Here is a 20,173-nt window from a genome sequence, read left to right as displayed (position 1 = left end):
CAGTCTCTCCTCTGCAGTGAAACAGTGATAACAGCAGTCTCTCCTCTGCAGTAAAACAGTGATAACAGCAGTCTCTCTGCAGTAAAACAGTGATAACAGCAGTCTCTCCTCTGCAGTGAAACTGTGATAACAGCAGTCTCTCTGCAGTAAAACAGTGATAACAGCAGTCTCTCTGCAGTAAAACAGTGATAACAGCAGTCTCTCTGCAGTAAAACAGTGATAACAGCAGTCTCTCTGCAGTAAAACAGTGATAACAGCAGTCTCTCCTCTGCAGTGAAACAGTGATAACAGCAGTCTCTCCTCTGCAGTAAAACAGTGATAACAGCAGTCTCTCCTCTGCAGTAAAACAGTGATAACAGCAGTCTCTCTGCAGTGAAACAGTGATAACAGCAGTCTCTCCTCTGCAGTGAAACAGTGATAACAGCAGTCTCTCTGCAGTGAAACAGTGATAACAGCAAACTCTGCAGTAAAACAGTGATAACAGCAGTCTCTCCTCTGCAGTAAAACAGGGATAACAGCAGTCTCTCCTCTGCAGTAAAACAGTGATAACAGCAGTCTCTCCTCTGCAGTGAAACAGTGATAACAGCAGTCTCTCTGCAGTAAAACAGTGATAACAGCAGTCTCTCTGCAGTAAAACAGTGATAACAGCAGTCTCTCTGCAGTAAAACAGTGATAACAGCAGTCTCTCCTCTGCAGTAAAACAGTGATAACAACAGTCTCTCCTCTGCAGTAAAACAGTGATAACAGCAGTCTCTTTGCAGTGAAACAGTGATAACAGCAGTCTCTCTGCAGTGAAACAGTGATAACAGCAGACTCTCTGCAGTAAAACAGTGATAATAGCAGTCTCTCCTCTGCAGTAAAACAGTGATAACAGCAGTCTCTCTGCAGTAAAACAGTGATAACAGCAGTCTCTCCTCTGCAGTGAAACAGTGATAACAGCAGTCTCTCCTCTGCAGTGAAACAGTGATAACAGCAGTCTCTCCTCTGCAGTAAAACAGTGATAACAGCAGTCTCTCTGCAGTGAAACAGTGATAACAGCAGTCTCTCTGCAGTAAAACAGTGATAGCAGCAGTCTCTCTGCAGTGAAACAGTGATAACAGCAGTCTCTCTGCAGTAAAACACTGATAACAGCAGTCTCTCCTCTGCAGTAAAACAGTGATAACAGCAGTCTCTCTGCAGTAAAACAGTGATAACAGCAGTCTCTCTGCAGTAAAACAGTGATAACAGCAGTCTCTATGCAGTGAAACAGTGATAACAGCAGTCTCTCTGCAGTAAAACAGTGATAACAGCAGTCTCTCTGCAGTGAAACAGTGATAACAGCAGTCTCTCTGCAGTAAAACAGTGATAACAGCAGTCTCTCCTCTGCAGTGAAACAGTAGTCTCTCCTCTGCAGTAAAACAGTGATAACAGCAGTCTCTCTGCAGTAAAACAGTGATAACAGCAGTCTCTCTGCAGTAAAACAGTGATAACAGCAGTCTCTCTGCAGTGAAACAGCAGTCTCTCCTTTGCAGTAAAACAGTGATAACAGCAGTCTCTCCTCTGCAGTGAAACTGTGATAACAGCAGTCTCTCCTCTGCAGTGAAACTGTGATAACAGCAGTCTCTCCTCTGCAGTAAAACAGTGTTAACAGCAGTCTCTCCTCTGCAGTGAAACAGTGGTAACAGCAGTCTCTCCTCTGCAGTAAAACAGTGATAACAGCAGTCTCTCCTCTGCAGTAAAACAGAGATAACAGCAGTCTCTCCTCTGCAGTAAAACAGTGATAACAGCAGTCTCTCTGCAGTAAAACAGTGATAACAGCAGTCTCTCTGCAGTAAAACAGTGATAACAGCAGTCTCTCCTTTGCAGTAAAACAGTGATAACAGCAGTCTCTCCTCTGCAGTGAAACTGTGATAACAGCAGTCTCTCTGGAGTAAAACAGTGATAACAGCAGTCTCTCTGCATTAAAACACTGATAACAGCAGTCTCTCCTCTGCAGTAAAACAGTGATAACAGCAGTCTCTCTGCAGTGATAACAGCAGTCTCTCCTCTGCAGTGAAACAGTGATAACAGCAGTCTCTCTGCAGTAAAACAGTGATAACAGCAGTCTCTATGCAGTGAAACAGTGATAACAGCAGTCTCTCCTCTGCAGTGAAACAGTGATAACAGCAGTCTCTTCTCTGCAGTAAAACAGTGATAACAGCAGTCTCTCCTCTGCAGTGAAACTGTGATAACAGCAGTCTCTCCTCTGCAGTAAAACAGTGATAACAGCAGTCTCTCCTCTGCAGTAAAACAGTGATAACAGCAGTCTCTCCTCTGCAGTAAAACAGTGATAACAGCAGTCTCTCCTCTGCAGTAAAACAGTGATAACAGCAGTCTCTCCTCTGCAGTGAAACAGTGATAACAGCAGTCTCTCTGCAGTAAAACAGTGATAACAGCAGTCTCTCCTCTGCAGTAAAACAGTGATAACAGCAGTCTCTCCTCTGCAGTAAAACAGTGATAACAGCAGTCTCTCCTCTGCAGTAAAACAGTGATAACAGCAGTCTCTCTGCAGTAAAACAGTGATAACAGCAGTCTCTCCTCTGCAGTAAAACAGTGATAACAGCAGTCTCTCTGCAGTAAAACAGTGATAACAGCAGTCTCTCCTCTGCAGTAAAACAGTGATAACAGCAGTCTCTCTGCAGTAAAACAGTGATAACAGCAGTCTCTCTGCAGTAAAACAGTGATAACAGCAGTCTCTCTGCAGTAAAACTGTGATAACAGCAGTCTCTCCTCTGCAGTGAAACAGTGATAACAGCAGTCTCTCATCTGCAGTGAAACAGTGATAACAGCAGTCTCTCTGCAGTAAAACAGTGATAACAGCAGTCTCTCTGCAGTAAAACAGTGATAACAGCAGTCTCTCTGCAGTAAAACAGTGATAACAGCAGTCTCTCCTCTGCAGTGAAACAGTGATAACAGCAGTCTCTCCTCTGCAGTGAAACAGTGATAACTGCAGTCTCTCTGCATTAAAACAGTGATAACAGCAGTCTCTCTGCAGTAAAACAGTGATAACAGCAGTCTCTCCTCTGCAGTGAAACAGTGATAACAGCAGTCTCTCTGCAGTAAAACAGTGATAACAGCAGTCTCTCCTCTGCAGTAAAACAGTGATAACAGCAGTCTCTCTGCAGTAAAACAGTGATAACAGCAGTCTCTATGCAGTAAAACAGTGATAACAGCAGTCTCTATGGAGTAAAACAGTGATAACAGCAGTCTCTCTGCAGTGAAACAGTGATAACAGCAGTCTCTCTGCAGTAAAACAGTGATAACAGCAGTCTCTCCTCTGCAGTAAAACAGTGATAACAGCAGTCTCTCCTCTGCAGTAAAACAGGGATAACAGCAGTCTCTCCTCTGCAGTAAAACAGTGATAATATCAGTCTCTCCTCTGCAGTGAAACAGTGATAACAGCAGTCTCTCTGCAGTGAAACAGTGATAACAGCAGTCTCTCTGCAGTAAAACTGTGATAACAGCAGTCTCTCCTCTGCAGTGAAACAGTGATAACAGCAGTCTCTCTGCAGTAAAACAGTGATAACAGCAGTCGCTATGCAGTAAAACAGTGATAACAGCAGTCTCTCCTCTGCAGTAAAACAGTGATAACAGCAGTCTCTCCTCTGCAGTGAAACAGTGATAACAGCAGTCTCTCTGCAGTAAAACAGTGATAACAGCAGTCTCTCCTCTGCAGTAAAACAGTGATAACAGCAGTCTCTCCTCTGCAGTAAAACAGGGATAACAGCAGTCTCTCCTCTGCAGTAAAACAGTGATAATATCAGTCTCTCCTCTGCAGTGAAACAGTGATAACAGCAGTCTCTCTGCATTAAAACAGTGATAACAGCAGTCTCTCTGCAGTAAAACAGTGATAACAGCAGTCTCTCTGCAGTAAAACAGTGATAACAGCAGTCTCTCCTCTGCAGTAAAACAGTGATAACAGCAGTCTCTCCTCTGCAGTGAAACAGTGATAACAGCAGTCTCTATGCAGTGAAACAGTGATAACAGCAGTCTCTCTGCAGTAAAACAGTGATAACAGCAGTCTCTCTGCAGTGAAACAGTGGTAACAGCATTCTCTCTGCAGTAAAACAGTGATAACAGCAGTCTCTCTGCAGTAAAACAGTGATAACAGCAGTCTCTCTGCAGTAAAACAGTGATAACAGCAGTCTCTCCTCTGCAGTGAAACAGTGATAACAGCAGTCTCTCTGCAGTAAAACAGTTATAACAGCAGTCTCTCTGCAGTAAAACAGTGATAACAGCAGTCTCTCTGCAGTGAAACAGTGGTAACAGCATTCTCTCTGCAGTAAAACAGTGATAACAGCAGTCTCTCTGCAGTAAAACAGTGATAACAGCAGTCTCTCTGCAGTAAAACAGTGATAACAGCAGTCTCTCCTCTGCAGTGAAACAGTGATAACAGCAGTCTCTCTGCAGTAAAACAGTTATAACAGCAGTCTCTCTGCAGTAAAACAGTGATAACAGCAGTCTCTCTGCAGTAAAACAGTGATAACAGCAGTCTCTCCTCTGCAGTAAAACAGTGATAACAGCAGTCTCTCCTCTGCAGTTAAACAGTGATAACAGCAGTCTCTCTGCAGTAAAACAGTGATAACAGCAGTCTCTCCTCTGCAGTTAAACAGTGATAACAGCAGTCTCTCCTCTGCAGTAAAACAGTGATAACAGCAGTCTCTCTGCAGTAAAACAGTGATAACAGCATTCTCTATGCAGTAAAACAGTGATAACAGCAGTCTCTATGGAGTAAAACAGTGATAACAGCAGTCTCTCCTCTGCAGTGAAACAGTGATAACAGCAGTCTCTCTGCAGTAAAACAGTTATAACAGCAGTCTCTCTGCAGTAAAACAGTGATAACAGCAGTCTCTCCTCTGCAGTAAAACAGTGATAACAGCAGTCTCTGCAGTAAAACAGTGATAACAGCAGTCTCTCCTCTGCAGTAAAACAGTGATAACAGCAGTCTCTCCTCTGCAGTAAAACAGTGATAACAGCAGTCTCTCCTCTGCAGTAAAACAGTGATAACAGCAGTCTCTCTGCAGTAAAACAGTGATAACAGCAGTCTCTCCTCTGCAGTAAAACAGTGATAACAGAAGTCTCTCTGCAGTAAAACAGTGATAACAGCAGTCTCTCTGCAGTGAAACAGTGATAACAGCAGTCTCTCTGCAGTAAAACAGTGATAACAGCAGTCTCTCTGCAGTAAAACAGTGATAACAGCAGTCTCTCCTCTGCAGTAAAACAGTGATAACAGCAGTCTCTCCTCTGCAGTGAAACAGTGATAACAGCAGTCTCTCCTCTGCAGTGAAACAGTGATAACAGCAGTCTCTCCTCTGCAGTGAAACAGTGATAACAGCAGTCTCTCTGCAGTAAAACAGTGATAACAGCAGTCTCTCCTCTGCAGTAAAACAGTGATAACAGCAGTCTCTCCTCTGCAGTAAAACAGTGATAAAATCAGTCTCTCCTCTGCAGTGAAACAGTGATAACAGCAGTCTCTCTGCAGTAAAACAGTGATAACAGCAGTCTCTCCTCTGCAGTAAAACAGTGATAACAGCAGTCTCTCCTCTGCAGTGAAACAGTGATAACAGCAGTCTCTATGCAGTGAAACAGTGATAACAGCAGTCTCTCTGCAGTAAAACAGTGATATTCAGCAGTCTCTCTGCAGTAAAACAGTGATAACAGCAGTCTCTCTGCAGTAAAACACTGATAACAGCAGTCTCTCCTCTGCAGTAAAACAGTGATAACAGCAGTCTCTCCTCTGCAGTAAAACAGTGATAACAGCAGTCTCTCCTCTGCAGTGAAACAGTGATAACAGCAGTCTCTCTGCAGTAAAACAGTGATAACAGCAGTCTCTATGCAGTAAAACAGTGATAACAGCAGTCTCTATGGAGTAAAACAGTGATAACAGCAGTCTCTCCTCTGCAGTGAAACAGTGATAACAGCAGTCTCTCTGCAGTAAAACAGTTATAACAGCAGTCTCTCTGCAGTAAAACAGTGATAACAGCAGTCTCTCCTCTGCAGTAAAACAGTGATAACAGCAGTCTCTGCAGTAAAACAGTGATAACAGCAGTCTCTCCTCTGCAGTAAAACAGTGATAACAGCAGTCTCTCCTCTGCAGTAAAACAGTGATAACAGCAGTCTCTCCTCTGCAGTAAAACAGTGATAACAGCAGTCTCTCCTCTGCAGTAAAACAGTGATAACAGCAGTCTCTCTGCAGTAAAACAGTGATAACAGCAGTCTCTCCTCTGCAGTAAAACAGTGATAACAGAAGTCTCTCTGCAGTAAAACAGTGATAACAGCAGTCTCTCTGCAGTGAAACAGTGATAACAGCAGTCTCTCCTCTGCAGTGAAACAGTGATAACAGCAGTCTCTCCTCTGCAGTGAAACAGTGATAACAGCAGTCTCTCTGCAGTAAAACAGTGATAACAGCAGTCTCTCCTCTGCAGTAAAACAGTGATAACAGCAGTCTCTCCTCTGCAGTGAAACAGTGATAACAGCAGTCTCTATGCAGTGAAACAGTGATAACAGCAGTCTCTCTGCAGTAAAACAGTGATAACAGCAGTCTCTCTGCAGTAAAACAGTGATAACAGCAGTCTCTCTGCAGTAAAACACTGATAACAGCAGTCTCTCCTCTGCAGTAAAACAGTGATAACAGCAGTCTCTCCTCTGCAGTAAAACAGTGATAACAGCAGTCTCTCCTCTGCAGTGAAACAGTGATAACAGCAGTCTCTCTGCATTAAAACAGTGATAACAGCAGGCTCTCTGCAGTAAAACAGTGATAACAGCAGTCTCTCTGCAGTAAAACAGGGATAACAGCAGTCTCTCTGCAGTAAAACAGGGATAACAGCAGTCTCTCTGCATTAAAACAGTGATAACAGCAGTCTCTCTGCAGTGAAACAGTGATAACAGCAGTCTCTCTGCAGTGAAACAGTGATAACAGCAGTCTCTCTGCAGTAAAACAGTGATAACAGCAGTCTCTCCTCTGCAGTAAAACAGTGATAACAGCAGTCTCTCTGCAGTAAAACAGGGATAACAGCAGTCTCTCTGCAGTAAAACAGTGATAACAGCAGTCTCTCCTCTGCAGTGAAACAGTGATAACAGCAGTCTCTCTGCAGTAAAACAGTGATAAAAGCAGTCTCTCCTCTGCAGTAAAACAGTGATAACAGCAGTCTCTCTGCAGTAAAACAGTGATAACAGCAGTCTCTCCTCTGCAGTAAAACAGTGATAACAGCAGTCTCTATGCAGTAAAACAGTGATAACAGCAGTCTCTCTGCAGTGAAACAGTGATAACAGCAGTCTCTCCTCTGCAGTAAAACAGTGATAACAGCAGTCTCTCCTCTGCAGTGAAACAGTGATAACAGCAGTCTCTCTGCAGTAAAACAGTGATAACAGCAGTCTCTCCTCTGCAGTAAAACAGTGATAACAGCAGTCTCTCTGCAGTAAAACAGTGATAACAGCAGTCTCTCTGCAGTGAAACAGTGATAACAGCAGTCTCTCCTCTGGAGTAAAACAGTGATAACAGCAGTCTCTCTGCAGTAAAACAGTGATAACAGCAGTCTCTCCTCTGCAGTAAAACAGTGATAACAGCAGTCTCTCCTCTGCAGTGAAACAGTGATAACAGCAGTCTCTGCAGTGAAACAGTGATAACAGCAGTCTCTGCAGTAAAACAGTGATAACAGCAGTCTCTCCTCTGCAGTAAAACAGTGATAACAGCAGTCTCTCCTCTGCAGTAAAACAGTGATAACAGCAGTCTCTCCTCTGCAGTAAAACAGTGATAACAGCAGTCTCTCTGCAGTAAAACAGTGATAACAGCAGTCTCTCCTCTGCAGTGAAACAGTGATAACAGCAGTCTCTCCTCTGCAGTAAAACAGTGATAACAGCAGTCTCTCTGCAGTAAAACAGTGATAACAGCAGTCTCTCCTCTGCAGTGAAACAGTGATAACAGCAGTCTCTCCTCTGCAGTAAAACAGTGATAACAGCAGTCTCTCTGCAGTAAAACAGTGATAACAGCAGTCTCTCCTCTGCAGTAAAACAGTGATAACAGCAGTCTCTCCTCTGCAGTGAAACAGTGATAACAGCAGTCTCTCCTCTGCAGTAAAACAGTGATAACAGCAGTCTCTCTGCAGTAAAACAGTGATAACAGCAGTCTCTCCTCTGCAGTGAAACAGTGATAACAGCAGTCTCTCTGCAGTAAAACAGTGATAACAGCAGTCTCTCTGCAGTAAAACAGTGATAACAGCAGTCTCTCCTCTGCAGTAAAACAGTGATAACAGCAGTCTCTCCTCTGCAGTAAAACAGTGATAACAGCAGTCTCTCCTCTGCAGTAAAACAGTGATAACAGCAGTCTCTCCTCTGCAGTGAAACAGTGATAACAGCAGTCTCTCTGCAGTAAAACAGTGATAACAGCAGTCTCTATGCAGTAAAACAGTGATAACAGCAGTCTCTATGGAGTAAAACAGTGATAACAGCAGTCTCTCCTCTGCAGTGAAACAGTGATAACAGCAGTCTCTCTGCAGTAAAACAGTTATAACAGCAGTCTCTCTGCAGTAAAACAGTGATAACAGCAGTCTCTCCTCTGCAGTAAAACAGTGATAACAGCAGTCTCTGCAGTAAAACAGTGATAACAGCAGTCTCTCCTCTGCAGTAAAACAGTGATAACAGCAGTCTCTCCTCTGCAGTAAAACAGTGATAACAGCAGTCTCTCCTCTGCAGTAAAACAGTGATAACAGCAGTCTCTCCTCTGCAGTAAAACAGTGATAACAGCAGTCTCTCTGCAGTAAAACAGTGATAACAGCAGTCTCTCCTCTGCAGTAAAACAGTGATAACAGAAGTCTCTCTGCAGTAAAACAGTGATAACAGCAGTCTCTCTGCAGTGAAACAGTGATAACAGCAGTCTCTCCTCTGCAGTGAAACAGTGATAACAGCAGTCTCTCCTCTGCAGTGAAACAGTGATAACAGCAGTCTCTCTGCAGTAAAACAGTGATAACAGCAGTCTCTCCTCTGCAGTAAAACAGTGATAACAGCAGTCTCTCCTCTGCAGTGAAACAGTGATAACAGCAGTCTCTATGCAGTGAAACAGTGATAACAGCAGTCTCTCTGCAGTAAAACAGTGATAACAGCAGTCTCTCTGCAGTAAAACAGTGATAACAGCAGTCTCTCTGCAGTAAAACACTGATAACAGCAGTCTCTCCTCTGCAGTAAAACAGTGATAACAGCAGTCTCTCCTCTGCAGTAAAACAGTGATAACAGCAGTCTCTCCTCTGCAGTGAAACAGTGATAACAGCAGTCTCTCTGCATTAAAACAGTGATAACAGCAGGCTCTCTGCAGTAAAACAGTGATAACAGCAGTCTCTCTGCAGTAAAACAGGGATAACAGCAGTCTCTCTGCAGTAAAACAGGGATAACAGCAGTCTCTCTGCATTAAAACAGTGATAACAGCAGTCTCTCTGCAGTGAAACAGTGATAACAGCAGTCTCTCTGCAGTGAAACAGTGATAACAGCAGTCTCTCTGCAGTAAAACAGTGATAAAAGCAGTCTCTCCTCTGCAGTAAAACAGTGATAACAGCAGTCTCTCTGCAGTAAAACAGGGATAACAGCAGTCTCTCTGCAGTAAAACAGTGATAACAGCAGTCTCTCCTCTGCAGTGAAACAGTGATAACAGCAGTCTCTCTGCAGTAAAACAGTGATAAAAGCAGTCTCTCCTCTGCAGTAAAACAGTGATAACAGCAGTCTCTCTGCAGTAAAACAGTGATAACAGCAGTCTCTCCTCTGCAGTAAAACAGTGATAACAGCAGTCTCTATGCAGTAAAACAGTGATAACAGCAGTCTCTCTGCAGTGAAACAGTGATAACAGCAGTCTCTCCTCTGCAGTAAAACAGTGATAACAGCAGTCTCTCCTCTGCAGTGAAACAGTGATAACAGCAGTCTCTCTGCAGTAAAACAGTGATAACAGCAGTCTCTCCTCTGCAGTAAAACAGTGATAACAGCAGTCTCTCTGCAGTAAAACAGTGATAACAGCAGTCTCTCTGCAGTGAAACAGTGATAACAGCAGTCTCTCCTCTGGAGTAAAACAGTGATAACAGCAGTCTCTCTGCAGTAAAACAGTGATAACAGCAGTCTCTCCTCTGCAGTAAAACAGTGATAACAGCAGTCTCTCCTCTGCAGTGAAACAGTGATAACAGCAGTCTCTGCAGTGAAACAGTGATAACAGCAGTCTCTCTGCAGTAAAACAGTGATAACAGCAGTCTCTCCTCTGCAGTAAAACAGTGATAACAGCAGTCTCTCCTCTGCAGTAAAACAGTGATAACAGCAGTCTCTCCTCTGCAGTAAAACAGTGATAACAGCAGTCTCTCTGCAGTAAAACAGTGATAACAGCAGTCTCTCCTCTGCAGTGAAACAGTGATAACAGCAGTCTCTCCTCTGCAGTAAAACAGTGATAACAGCAGTCTCTCTGCAGTAAAACAGTGATAACAGCAGTCTCTCCTCTGCAGTGAAACAGTGATAACAGCAGTCTCTCCTCTGGAGTAAAACAGTGATAACAGCAGTCTCTCTGCAGTAAAACAGTGATAACAGCAGTCTCTCCTCTGCAGTAAAACAGTGATAACAGCAGTCTCTCCTCTGCAGTGAAACAGTGATAACAGCAGTCTCTCCTCTGCAGTAAAACAGTGATAACAGCAGTCTCTCTGCAGTAAAACAGTGATAACAGCAGTCTCTCCTCTGCAGTGAAACAGTGATAACAGCAGTCTCTCCTCTGCAGTAAAACAGTGATAACAGCAGTCTCTCTGCAGTAAAACAGTGATAACAGCAGTCTCTCCTCTGCAGTGAAACAGTGATAACAGCAGTCTCTCCTCTGGAGTAAAACAGTGATAACAGCAGTCTCTCCTCTGCAGTAAAACAGTGATAACAGCAGTCTCTCCTCTGCAGTGAAACAGTGATAACAGCAGTCTCTCTGCAGTAAAACAGTGATAACAGCAGTCTCTCTGCAGTAAAACAGTGATAAAAGCAGTCTCTCCTCTGCAGTAAAACAGTGATAACAGCAGTCTCTCTGCAGTAAAACAGTGATAACAGCAGTCTCTCCTCTGCAGTGAAACAGTGATAACAGCAGTCTCTCCTCTGCAGTGAAACAGTGATAACAGCAGTCTCTGCAGTAAAACAGTGATAACAGCAGTCTCTCTGCAGTAAAACAGTGATAACAGCAGTCTCTCCTCTGCAGTAAAACAGTGATAACAGCAGTCTCTCTGCAGTGAAACAGTGATAACAGCAGTCTCTCTGCAGTAAAACAGTGATAACAGCAGTCTCTCTGCAGTAAAACAGTGATAACAGCAGTCTCTCCTCTGCAGTAAAACAGTGATAACAGCAGTCTCTCCTCTGCAGTAAAAGAGTGATAACAGCAGTCTCTCCTCTGCAGTAAAACAGTGATAACAGCAGTCTCTCTGCAGTAAAACAGTGATAACAGCAGTCTCTCCTCTGCAGTAAAACAGTGATAACAGCAGTCTCTCCTCTGCAGTGAAACAGTGATAACAGCAGTCTCTATGCAGTAAAACAGTGATAACAGCAGTCTCTCTGCAGTGAAACAGTGATAACAGCAGTCTCTCCTCTGCAGTGAAACAGTGATAACAGCAGTCTCTATGCAGTAAAACAGTGATAACAGCAGTCTCTCTGCAGTGAAACAGTGATAACAGCAGTCTCTCCTCTGCAGTGAAACAGTGATAACAGCAGTCTCTCTGCAGTAAAACAGTGATAACAGCAGTCTCTCTGCAGTGAAACAGTGATAACAGCAGTCTCTCTGCAGTAAAACAGTGATAAGATAGTAGCCACATGGATGTCGGCCAGATCAACACCAAAGAGACAAGCTGGGGGACAAGAGTAGAGGGGAAATAGGCCAGCAGGAAGTAAGGGAGGGCTCTCTGTTCAGTCTCTCTCTGTTCTGTCTCTCTCTGTTCAGTCTCTCTCTGTTCAGTCTCTCTCTGTTCAGTCTCTCTCTGTTCAGTCTCTCTCTGTTCAGTCTCTCTCTGTTCTGTCTCTCTCTGTTCAGTCTCTCTCTGTTCAGTCTCTCTCTGTTCAGTCTCTCTCTGTTCAGTCTCTCTCTGTTCTGTCTCTCTCTGTTCAGTCTCTCTCTGTTCAGTCTCTCTCTGTTCAGTCTCTCTCTGTTCAGTCTCTCTCTGTTCAGTCTCTCTCTGTTCAGTCTCTCTCTGTTCAGTCTCTCTCTGTTCAGTCTCTCTCTGTTCTGTCTCTCTCTGTTCAGTCTCTCTCTGTTCAGTCTCTCTCTGTTCAGTCTCTCTCTGTTCAGTCTCTCTCTGTTCAGTCTCTCTCTGTTCAGTCTCTCTCTGTTCAGTCTCTCTCTGTTCTGTTCAGTCTCTCTCTGTTCTGTCTCTCTCTGTTCAGTCTCTCTCTGTTCAGTCTCTCTCTGTTCTGTTCAGTCTCTCTCTGTTCTGTCTCTCTCTGTTCAGTCTCTCTCTGTTCAGTCTCTCTGTTCTGTTCAGTCTCTCTCTGTTCTGTTCAGTCTCTCTCTGTTCAGTCTCTCTCTGTTCTGTCTCTCTCTGTTCTGTCTCTCTCTGTTCAGTCTCTGTTCAGTCTCTCTCTGTTCAGTCTCTCTCTGTTCTGTCTCTCTCTGTTCTGTCTCTCTCTGTTCAGTCTCTCTCTGTTCAGTCTCTCTCTGTTCTGTCTCTCTCTGTTCAGTCTCTCTCTGTTCAGTCTCTCTCTGTTCTGTCTCTCTCTGTTCTGTCTCTCTCTGTTCTGTCTCTCTCTGTTCTGTCTCTCTCTGTTCAGTCTCTCTGTTCTGTTCAGTCTCTCTCTGTTCTGTCTCTCTCTGTTCAGTCTCTCTCTGTTTTGTCTCTCTCTGTTCAGTCTCTCTCTGTTCAGTCTCTCTCTGTTCTGTCTCTCTCTGTTCTGTCTCTCTCTGTTCAGTCTCTCTCTGTTCAGTCTCTCTCTGTTCAGTCTCTCTCTGTTCAGTCTCTCTCTGTTCTGTCTCTCTCTGTTCAGTCTCTCTCTGTTCAGTCTCTCTCTGTTCAGTCTCTCTCTGTTCAGTCTCTCTCTGTTCAGTCTCTCTCTGTTCTGTCTCTCTCTGTTCTGTTTCTAGGGGCCAGAGGAGACACAACAGCCCTAATAGAGGATGAAGTCAATATTAACAAGACACCTAGTCTAGGGTCTTGGGTTAGACTTGAATACCAGCCACGGCCAGTCATCTGCCTGCTCAGCAACACCACCAGAAAAAAAATCCATCTATCTACAGCCAACCACCATTCAATAGGACTAAACTAACATGGACACTACGTTTATAACAATCTCAACGGACATTCCACCATGAAGATCTGAGCAATGCAGTAACAACCTTGGTTTGGAAAGCAAAATGGTGTGTGTGTGTGTGTGGGGGGGGGGGGGGGGGGGGGCATGGATCACAATTCAACAGGACAAAATGGATACTAAAAAAAAAAAACGTTGAGCACCATTACAATCTAAGCAGTAGGTTTCTGCATAGAAAACAAGAATACCCAATTAAACTGTTTACATGCAAAATGGTATCACCCAAGCCTAGATAATCCTAAAGTAAATATTATATCTCTAGTCAGAAAGCCGTGTGTGTGTGTGTGTGTGTGTGTGTGTGTGTGTGTGTGTGTGTGTGTGTGTGTGTGTGTGTGTGTGTGTGTGTGTGTGTGTGTGTGTGTGTGTGTGTGTGTGTGTGTGTGTGTGTGTGTGAGAGAACCTGGCTGGGGGACTGTAGAGAGAGAAAGGCCTCTGTCAGAGCAGAGCAAAGCAGCGTTAGTGTAGTAAAGCATTACTATGGGACCTTGAGACAGAGCCAGCACCGTTTAGCACACCGACACACTCCTTCTACATGATCATTTAAGAGGATTTAAATTAATCAAAAATGCAAAACAAGCCTGATTACTGAAGGATTTATGTTGGATTTCTGTCTCCAAGAGAAAACAACAGCTTATCAAAATCAATTTAATTCGCAGTAACATCAGAATTAATCTGCAGAAGACTAATATACACAGGGAAACAATAGGTTTACATCAAAGTTACCAGATATAACTGGATGGAATAGAAACTAAGGTAGGAGCATTCAACGACGTCCGGACTGCTGTTTTCTGTTCTAACTGATCATCAAATGCACCCACCTGGTGTCCCAGGTCTAAATCAGTCCCTGATTAGATGGGAATCCCCCACCTGGTGTCCCAGGTCTAAATCACTCCCTGATTAGAGGTGAATCACCCACCTGGTGTCCCAGGTCTAAACCAGTCCCTGATTAGAGGTGAATCCCCCACCTGGTGTCCCAGGTCTAAATCAGTCCCTGATTAGAGGTGAATCCCCCACCTGGTGTCCCAGGTCTAAATCTGTCCCTGATTAGAGGTGAATCCCCCACCTGGTGTCCCAGGTCTAAATCACTCCCTGATTAGAGGTGAATCCCCCACCTGGTTTCCCAGGTCTAAATCACTCCCTGATTAGAGGTGGAGAATGAGAAAAAGCAGTGGATTTAAGGGGCCTAAGGAATGAGTAGTAAGGTACCAAATAAAGGATAGAATGGATGAAAACATCACCATTATTATAAAGTAATAGATACATTAGAATGGATGAAAACATCACCATTCACATGAGTAGCTTTAAACGGGGCCTTTAAACCAGTGACCACTGATGTAAACAGATTTTATTGTTTCATAACAGACGTGAGATGAGGGGTCTGCATCAACACCAGTGCCCCCTGCTGGCCACATGGAGGATTACACCTAATCTGTCTCTAGCACTTTGTCTATTACTGTACAGTGATATCAGCATTGCCGACCTGTCATTCAGGCAGCCCCAATTATTATTTTTATAAATCAATACTTGGTTGCATGTTTTGCATATTATTTTGGCATTAATATGTGTCACATATTTGTTTGCAAACAATGTAAAACAAATACAATAAAAAATATCCTTGAGTTAATAAAGCCTCCATACAAACATGGTCTGTTTTTTGCTTTCTTGGGTAAGGCAGCTCCAAAATGCAGGTGTTTCAGCCTAGCTCAGTGCTTTCTGTGGTGGTGGGGCAAGCCAGCGGAAAATACGGAACATAGGGGGTAGGTAATGTTCTCTGGTTGCGCCGTGATTGGCTCAGTGTTCTGTCAGTCATGGGGACACTACATTACCACCAAATCTAAGGGTGGAGCTCAAAATATTCAAGCCCCTCGGGTGCTGCCATATAGTTACATAAGAAGTGCCCATCCAAGAAGGCTCAAGGTCATTGGCCACAGATAAAATGACATCAAATCCCATTACATTATTTTTATGTCACCTTTATTTAACCAGGTAGGCCAGTTGAGAACAAGTTCTCATTTACAACAGCGACCTGGCCAAGATAAAGCAAAGCAGTTCGACAAAAACAACAACACAGAGTTACACATGGGATAAATAAACGTACGGTCAATAACACAATAGAAAAATCTGTATACAGTGTGTGCAAATGAAGTAAGGAGGTAAGGAAATAAATAGGCCAATAGTGGCAAAGTCATTAGAATTATAACTACAGTAGTTTTGATTGGACGGATTGAACATTCGTCTTCCTTTCCATTTCCTTAGTAAATGAAGAAGTGTGCGTACAAAAAGGCTGGCTGGGGTTGTCACATATCTGAAGCCCTGCTCCCTCTCTTCTGCTGATGTAACTGTGTCTGAGTTCCTAATGGCACCCTCTTCCCTTATCGTGCCCTATGGGCTCTGGTCTAAAGTAGTGCACTACGTAGGGAATAGGGTTCCATATGGCTCTGGTTAAAAGCAGTGCACTATATATAGGGAATAGGGTTCTATAGGGCTCTGGTCTAAAGTAGTGCACTATATAGGGAATAGGGTTCCATAGGGCTCTGGTCTAAAGTAGTGCACTATATATAGGGAATAGGGTTCTATAGGGCTCTGGTCTAAAGTAGTGCACTATATAGGGAATAGGGTTCCATAGGGCTCTGGTCTAAAGTAGTGCACTATATAGGGAATAGGGTTCCATAGGGCTCTGGTCTAAAGTAGTGCACTATATAGGGAATAGGGTTCTATAGGGCTCTGGTCTAAAGTAGTGCACTATATAGGGAATAGGGTTCCATTTGGGATGCGTACAGTGTCTCTGGATCCCCAGTATCAACAACACAAAGCATCCTTCTCCATTCACTCACTTCGATAATCAATTTGTATATCTAATTTCAGCTCTATTTATGTGTTTGTGTGTGTGTGTGTGTGTGTGTGTGTGTGTGTGTGTGTGTGTGTGTGTGTGTGTGTGTGTGTGTGTGTGTGTGTGTGTGTGTGTGTGTGTGTGTGTGTGTGTGTGTGTGTGTGTGTGTGTGTGTGTGTGTGTGTGTGTGTGTGTGTGTGTGCGTGCGTGCTTGAACTTCCTGAAACAATCCAATGGCGTGTCTCGGCAGAGAAAAGGGAGCCATTCGGTAATTCAATACACAGCTAATCAATAAACAACTTGTTCCTACTACTCAATTGGCCAATTTTTTCCCGCATCCCTGTTTTTTTACTCAGGGTTAAATGTCAGCAGCTTACTTAACCAAATCCAGTCGTTGATGCTTTATGCTGAGTCAGACAGGGCTGGGACCAATCGAAACACAACGCTTAATATTTGGTAGCCTATTCCCGACTTAGTATACTACTTTTGACCAGGGCCTATTTGTCACGCATGTGTGTAGAAACGGACCGAGGCGCAGCGTGTGTATCGTTCCACATCTTTATTATAATGTGAAACTTAGCAAAATACAAAAACAATAAATGAACAAACGAACCGTGAAGACAGTGAGGTGCAACATGCACTAACTCAAAATAATCTCCCACAAACACAGGTGGGAAAAACAACTACTTAAATATGATCCCCAATTAGAGACAACGATGACCAGCTGCCTCTAATTGGGAATCATACAAAAGAAAAAACATAGAAAAAAGAAACTAGAACACAACATAGAAAAAAGAAACTAGAGCACAACAAAATAAACTAGATAAACCCCCCAGTCACGCCCTGACCTACTCTACCATAGAAAATAAGAGCACTCTATGGTCAGGACGTGACACTATTTAGGGAATTAGGCTGTCATTTAGGACTAAAAGCCTATGAAACATCATCAATACTACATCTACCATACAGCTACTAAACTGTAACACTGATGAATATTTACGCTTGAGTAGATGAATATCAGAGCATAAAAGTCTTCATTAATAGTCTGAAAAGACAAGACCCCAAAAAGCAGTTGGCTTGACAGCTGTTGGATTCAAACCCCACCAAAACACCAACCAGGCACCAAATGCTGCCTGGCATTCCTCTCTATTCAACCCCTCACTAGCTGAGTCAGAGGAGGAGGAGGAGGAGTCCGAGGAGGAGGAGTCCGAGGAGGAGAGAGAGAAAGAGAGAAAGGAGTAAGTCGTTTTCTCCATCTCTCTAAAGTAGTCAAAACATGAGGCCTACACCTCCATTTACTGGGACAGAGACTGGGACAAACATCCCTTTTTTAAAAAACAGGTTGTGCTTACACCCCTTGGGACTGCTTTTAACAGTAATTATCCAACATAAGCAACATTTTTAGTATGAAAGGATTGCAAAGGAGGGAATGAAGGAGGGAGGGAGGGAGACAGAATAGCGTGTAAAGGACGTGTGTGGAAGGAAGGACGGAGGGAGGGAAGTGTGAATGCACAATTAAAGCCTAATGAGTCCTTTGAATGGAGGCATGGAGGGCTCCCCTCTTTTCATTCATGTGTCATTCTCTAATTCTGGTCTGTGTGCTGTATGGGGCTGGGGCCAGAGCAGGTGCAGGGGATGAATACAGGCGGCTAAGCAGGCGGCTGGGCCTACCCTGGTTGGGGCTGACTGTGGCTGCCTGCCTCCCAGCAGGACGCAGCTCTCTGTGGCTCTCTGTCACTATTGTTCAAGGTGTTTATCTCCAGACTTTTCAGCTGGAAAGAATTTTGTTAGCCCCCCCCCCAAGGCAGCGGCAAGCACCCCACGCCCCCCAACACACACACGCCACCCCCCCCAAAACACCCAGTCCCCCACACACTCTACCCCTTAACGCCCACCACCCCAAAATACTTTCTAACGGTCCCCCTTTACTGACCCCCTCACCCTGCCTATCCTCCAGGGGTACGTCAGGACACCCTCACCCTGCCTATCCTCCAGGGGTACGTCAGGACACCCTCACCCTGCCTATCCTCCAGGGGTACGTCAGGACACCCTCACCCTGCCTATCCTCCAGGGGTACGTCAGGACACCCTCACCCTGCCTATCCTCCAGGGGTACGTCAGGGCCCCCTCGCAAAAGAGGTTTCTAACCTCAAGGGTCTTTTCCTAGTAAAATAAAGGTTAAATCTGACCTCTACCCTGTACCGTTTCCCACAACCACTAAACCCCCAGCCCCAATCAGAGCCCCACCTCCACAGCTCCCCTGTAACACCAACACAAGACCCAGGGTTCCCCGGAACTCCCAACCCCAGTTGGGGACCATCTGTCTGGGCCCCACAACGCCACAGCAGGGCCTCCCTAGCGGCAGAAGTCAACCACCCAATGTGGTTCCCGCTGAGATCAGTTTAAGGGGCTTAGGTCGGGAGGGGGCTAGGGGGGGCTGGGGGCCAAGGAGGGTAGCTGTCAGCTCCTATAACGTTGGGCCTGCTCCAGTCCAGGATAAGAGACCAGAAACCAACAGCAGCACACACAGGGTACGTCCCAAAATGGCACCTTATTCCCTTGTAAAGCCTATAGGCTCTGGTCAAAAGACGTGCACTATAAAGGGACTAGTGTGCAATTTGGGACCTGCCCCATAGCCCTCCCTCTCTCTCTCAGGCTATTTCTGTAGAGGGGAACAGAGGTCCTACTCCCTCTCCTCTCTCCAGACAACCCTCTTCAAAGCTGTTGTGTTTTAAAACAGACATAGTTCTTTTTATTCTCCAGTCAGATCAAGGTGATCCGGGTCACCTGTCTTAAAAGTTTCATCAAAACAATTTTTTGGGGGAAAAAGGAAACAGATCTTAGATCTCCTTCTCTTGTTACCGTTGGTTAGTGCTTCAAACCAGTGCTTCAAACCGCTAAGCTGTGTGTTATGTATGGGTGAGATAATAAGTTGCCTCTCTTGGCTGAGGGAAAATAGGCCTCTTTGTAGTTTCACCTATTAGGCTAACAATAACAATATGCCACTTAACAGACACGTTTATCCAATGTGACTTAAAGTACAGTGAGTGCATGCCTTTTTGTATGTGATTTTGTAAAGAAAAACAAGTATTAGAATTGGGCTGACTGTGTAAACGCAGCCTGTGCATGTGATTTTGTATGTATGTGTGTTTAATTTTGTAAGTGTGTGATTTTGTAAGTGTGTGAATTTGTAAATGTGTGATTTTGTAAATGTGTGATTTTGTAAATATGTGAATTTGTAAATGTGTGATTTTGTAAATGTGTGATTTTGTAAGTGTGTGATTTTGTAAGTGTGATTTTGTAAGTGTTTGATTTTGTAAGTGTGTGATTTTGTAAATGTGTGATTTTGTAAATGTGTGATTTTGTAAATGTGTGATTTTGTAAGTGTGTGATTTTATAAGTGTTTGATTTTGTAAATGTGTGAATTTGTAAATGTGTGATTTTGTAAATGTGTGATTTTGTAAATGTGTGATTTTGTAAGTGTGTGATTTTGTAAATGTGTGATTTTGTAAGTGTGTGATTTTGTAAATGTTTGATTTTATAAGTGTTTGATTTTGTAAATGTGTGTTTGTGTTTGATTTTGTAAATGTGTGATTTTGTGTTTGATTTTGTAAATGTGTGATTTTGTAAGTGTTTAATTTTGTAAATGTGTGATTTTGTAAATGTGTGATTTTGTAAGTGTTTAATTTTGTAAATGTGTGATTTTGTAAATGTGTGATTTTGTAAATGTGTGATTTTGTAAGTGTTTGATTTTGTAAATGTGTGATTTTGTAAATGTTTGATTTTGTAAGTGTTTCATTTTGTAAATGTGTGATTTTGTAAATGTGTGATTTTGTAAATGTGTGTAGCCAGAGACCACAATAATACTTCTACAACAGAGGACACATAACTGAAAGTGTTTAGTTACATAAACACAGGTCACAGCAGGACAGACTCAACCATTGATTTTCCATCATACTAAGACTGAACATTTTTAATTACTGGTCAAATATATTATATCAATATCCTTCATTTTATCAAGTGCTGACTTTACTTGAATTCAAGA

This window comes from Salmo salar, chromosome 13 (genome assembly GCF_965601325.2).
Source record: "Salmo salar chromosome 13, fSalSal1, whole genome shotgun sequence".
Classification (NCBI taxonomy): domain Eukaryota; kingdom Metazoa; phylum Chordata; class Actinopteri; order Salmoniformes; family Salmonidae; genus Salmo; species Salmo salar.
Note: the sequence above shows the minus strand (reverse complement) of the source record.